Genomic DNA, 5408 nt, shown 5'->3' on the forward strand with positions numbered 1-5408 from the left:
AACACCAATAATTATTTAAATAATACTTTAATATTATGGTTAAATATGAAAACTTATCTCTATATATATACACTTTAAACATGTTTCAACCCATACTCTAAAATAAAACTAAATTACAATGTAACAAATTAAACAAAATATATATAAATAAAATATATATAAATGATTAATTTTTAATAAATATATACAGTTAATATTATTACAATTTAAAAATAAAATAAAATGAAATGATATAATATTTTACTAAAAATAAGTTCCCAACTTTTAACATTCACAACACTAAAAATAATCTATAAAACTACATGTTCCCCGCTAATAACAGAGAGCATTGCTCCATTCAATTTAATTAATTTTAGATGCAAGTGCGATGGGAATCATTACAATTTACCCATTTAATTGAAGTGGAAAATGGGTAAAACTTTCATTATTTATATATAGATTTTCTTTTGCTAATATTTCTTAAGCATGTTTTCCTGCAAAATCAGCCCATGCTCTTGAGAAATGGAGGCTTTGCTACATCACCAAAATGGTAAAACGGTTGTGCTCTATTTTTACAGAAAGCATTCGTTAATCCAGTTATCCATACGAGGGTTCGAGTTCAGTCTTCATTATCAGCTTCCTAATCCTCTTCCAACGATCATGATAAAATGCAGTTTAACTATTGGAGACATACCAAGTATAACATCTGGTCCAGACAGGCTTCTCGCTGTAATCAAGCTGTGGAATGAATAACAACCTATGAAGTATTTTAATCAACCGAAGATGAATAGCATTAATAAACCAAAATGCGATTCCTTGGTAGGCTGATGCATCAGCCTCCCAAATCCTTCGGCGGGAATACTAGAACTTCACAATCGGCATTGAATATCGATCTCAATGACTGTTTGGGTATCGCTGCGCTCTGCAGGAATGGCAGGCTGGAGGAAGCACTCAGCAGTTTACGCGCCATGGACGAACAAAATATTCGAGTGGATCCTGAAATCTATGGGTACCTCATTCAGGCGTGTGCGAATAAGAAAGCGAGGGCCGAAGGTAAGCGAATTCACATTCACATGATCACTGCTGGAATCCCCCTGAATTCCTTTCTAGCTTCAAATCTGGTCGGTATGTATGCCAAATGCGGATGCCTGGAGGAAGCGCGCGAAGTGTTTGACAAAATGAGTGAACGAAATTCCCTTCTGTGGAATTCGATGATTAGAGGATATGCTACGCACGGAGACTGTGAAGAAGCCCTTCGGTTATATTACCAAATGCAGAAGTCTGGCATTCGGCCTGACCATTACACTTTCCCATGCATTCTCAAGGCTTGTGCGGTGCTGAAGGCTCTGGAAGAGGGGAGAGATGTACATGAATGCATATGTAGGAATGGGTTTGAATCAGTTGTCTATGTGGGGAATGCCCTTGTGGCCATGTATGCAAAATGTGGGAGTTTGGATGATGCACGCTGTGTGTTTGACAGAATTTCTCGGCGAGATGTGGTGTCATGGAATGCCATGATTGCGGGATATGCTCAAAACGGGCATTGGAGTGAGGCGTTGAAGCTATTTAGGCAGATGCAATGCGCAGGACTGAAGCCGGATGCTGCCACTATTGTGACTGTGCTTCCGGCTTGCGCGCAATTAGGAGTTCTGCAAAATGGCAAGGAGGTTCATAATCACATTATTAGGAATTGCTTTGAATCTGATGTTGTGGTGGGAAATTCTCTTATTGCCATGTACGCGAGATGTAGATGTATAGGCAATGCTAGCAAGGTGTTTGATACCATGCGTTTGAGAACTGTTATTTCATGGAATGCGATGATTGTGGGATATGTGCAGAATGGACTTTCTAACAAAGGTATAGATTTGTTTCGTGAACTACATCTGGATGGAATACAAACTGACCAGGTAACCATCTTGGGTGTTCTCCAGGCTTGTGCTCACTTAGGATTTCTGAAACAGGGAAAGGAAGTACATGGTTATATAATTAAGGACAATTTTGGTTCAGAGGCCATTATACTGAGTGCCCTTGTAGATATGTATGCCAAATGTGGAAGTATGGAGAACGCATGCTTAGTTTTTGATAAAATGTTTTATAGAGATGTTGTTTGCTGGACAGCGATGATTGCAGGCTATGCTGAGAATGGGTATGGAGAACAGGCTTTGAAACTCCTCCATGAAATGCAATTGACGGGCCAGAAGCCTGACCCTGTCACTATTGCAAGTGTTCTTCCAGCGTGCACTCATTTAGCAGCTCTACGAAAGGGAAAGGAGATCCATGGTTATGTAACTAGACATAGTTTTGAGGCTAACTACTTTGTGGTCAGTGCTCTTGTAGACATGTACGCCAAATGCGGAAGTATAGAGGATGCATGCCTCGTATTTGACAAAACCTCTCAACGAGATGCAACCTTGTGGACAACATTGATTGCAGGGTATGCTATGCATGGTTATGGTAATGATGCCCTCACACTTTTTCATCAAATGCAACAGACATGTATGAAGCCAGATTACATCACATTCATTGCTGTCCTGACTGCATGCAACCATGCAGGCCTAGTCGATGAAGGCTGGGGATACTTTGATAGCATGACTCGAGATTATCATATCCTACCGAGCTTGGAGCACTATGCCTGCATGGTTGACCTTCTTGGCCGTGCAGGGCGCCTGACTGATGCATATGACTTTGTAAACACCATGCCCTTGAAACCTAATGTAAGTGTATGGGGAGCTTTGCTTGGTGCCTGTAGAACTCACAACAACATAGAGTTAGCCAAACATGTGGCAGAACACTTGTTTGAATTAGAGCCTGAAAATATTGGAAATTATGTGTTGCTGTCAAACATACATGCTGCGACTGGGAGGTGGGATGAAGCAGAAAAAATAAGAAATGTCCTGAAAATTAGGGGTTTAAAAAAGAGACCAGGGTGCAGTTGGATTGAGATAGGGAATAAGGTACATACATTCTTTGTAGGTGACAGATCACACCCACAAATGGAAGAGATTTGTCTAGTGCTAGATAGCTTGGCTGGGCAGATGGTGGAGGAGGGCTATACGCCTGATATGAACTTCGTGCTACAAGATGTTGAGGAGGAAGAAAAGGAGAATGTACTATATGGCCATAGTGAAAAGCTCGCAATTGCTTTTGGGCTCATGAACACATGTCCTGGAATTCCTATCCGAATCACTAAAAACCTTCGGGTTTGTGGTGATTGCCATATTGCCACAAAATTCATCTCCAAAATTACCACACGAGAAATCATTGTTAGGGATGCAAACCGTTTTCATCACTTCAAGAATGGACGGTGTTCTTGTGGGGACTATTGGTGAAGGTAAAGAAAATAGAGGAGCAAACTGGGCTGGTGGCTAGGGATTTTGTATATCTTTGTCTATGATAAAGTAGATGCTCAGCAATCCAGGTTATGAATATTTTGTAAATGAGCAATCGTTTGAACTTGTAATATTTAGTCTCACAGATGAGGAACGCCAGTAAATATCACTGAAATTCCCTTAAAAAACATAGTCCACTTGAACAACAATGACCACAATAATTGGTTTGTACTTTTACAGTATAACATCATTAAAGGAATTTTGGTGGAAACCTGGTATGTTACAGGAGTTCCCTCGTATCTCTGAGTGATCTCGGGGATTTTGCCATGGTAGCCACGACATCTTTTAGTTGGACCAAAGTGAAGAAATTCTTTATACTAGATTAACTTACCATTCAAACTACTTAGTTATTGGAGACTACAGTTAAACCTATAAAAGCTCAGGATAAATGTCAGTAAAAGTCTCGGGCAACATGTTATCTGAGCAGATAGAATCTTTGAAATTACAGGAATCCCTCTGTCCTCCCATCTTTAAATAGGCCACAAGGATTGTCTTCCTGTTGTACTTGGCATCAGAGTTATGCTGATATAGATCTACAATAAGAGCATAACAGCAATCCATGTAATGTAAACACATTATCATGGCCATAGGAGTTGAAAATAATTTTTGTGTACACGGAATTAATGCACTGGGAAAACTATCCAAACTAATCTGAAATAAATTATAAAGATGCAAGTGAGAACTGTGTGACTAATAACAACTTAAATGAAACCAGACTCTTGAATTCCCAAATATTGAAGGTAAAGTGTCCTTATTTTTGGTTAATCTGAGGAGTAAATTCTCACACTAGATGTGTTTAGGATCATTTTCCTATTTCTCTGTGAATTCAACCTTTCGTGACAAATGCACCAGAGTTGGAGAGATGACCCCGTCCATCTCTTTGGAAAGTCTTATCCATCAAGGATGTACCGTTGCTCTATTTCTTTATGCTTTTTGATCAGATGATTCGTCGTAGCTTTTTGAGCATGGGACAACAGCATCCTCATGCAAAAGTATTCTTCTTTGATGTAATGGTAATGAATTCTGGACAATTTTCATAGGATACTGATTAATGCCTTAGCCAAGTTTAGAGGATGTGATTGGCTGGTTTACGACCTGGATATCTTCTATAAAGCTTTAGGTTTAATCTTTACTGAAAACCAAAGTGACATGACCTATGTTGAGAATTTATTTCTACGTTGATGACTATCTATCACTCTATCTAATCTCTTAAAAGACTTTCTGCTATTGTCTTGGACTTGGGGACCTTTTATTAGATTGCAGTCAATGATTGGTAAATTTGATATGATGGCTATTTATTGGTGGTTTGTTATCCTATTTTGGATCAAATATTTCTCTGGAGGATGTGGCATTGGGCTCTTGGCAAAATGCAAGAAAGATAAATATACTAAAATCATTAAGAGATCTTTTTAGCAGTGATAAATGAATCTCCGATCACTCGTTATTAATCGCGAGTCAAACTCTACTCTTCCCTCAAACGATCCGATTCAACTCTAGGTGAGTCAAACTCGCGTTGACCGAGTTTGATTGTGCTCAATGCAAGTTTGACTCGCAACTCACCGATTAATTGCAATTTTCAGCCCTCGACTTGGCGAGCACATGTTTTAACTTTTAGGGTTGCTACATTGTTTGCCGCGTGGTTTAGTTAGGTTGAAAATTAAACATTGGTTTGTAACTCACTGCTCATGCCCGACAACTCATACGTTGAGAAGGTAATAAAGGCATGGTTTCAGTTTCAGTTTACTCCGCGTAATAGAGGCGTACTGTGTAGTGTGCTCCAGTGTTAACTTTAGCGTGTGCCCCGTTAGCAAACCATTATTGTATCATTTCAGCAGCAATCAAGAGATTTCAGTAACTGCTTTTTCACCTATTAGTATGCAGTGTTTTATAAACTTTAAGAAGCAGATGCTTCTAGTTCTATGTAATCACCAGTAAGGGGCAAGGACTCAATACTTTCAATCATGTTTGGATTCATAACACATATGAGATACTTATTCATTCATGATATTTTAGACATCTATTGATATTATGCATTGTTTA

At 39.0% G+C, this 5408-nt stretch overlaps 1 pseudogene; it reads left to right on the plus strand.

Annotated features, from left to right (window-relative positions):
• Positions 1 to 353: 353 nt before the first annotated feature.
• On the plus strand, positions 354 to 4555 carry LOC149208867 (pentatricopeptide repeat-containing protein At3g12770 pseudogene; annotated as a pseudogene).
• The last annotated feature ends 853 nt before the right edge of the window (positions 4556 to 5408 follow it).

Source organism: Pinus tabuliformis, chromosome 1_2 (assembly GCF_031772625.1).
Source record: "Pinus tabuliformis cultivar Carrire ecotype Pingquan chromosome 1_2, CPIR1, whole genome shotgun sequence".
In the NCBI taxonomy this organism is placed as follows: domain Eukaryota; kingdom Viridiplantae; phylum Streptophyta; class Pinopsida; order Pinales; family Pinaceae; genus Pinus; species Pinus tabuliformis.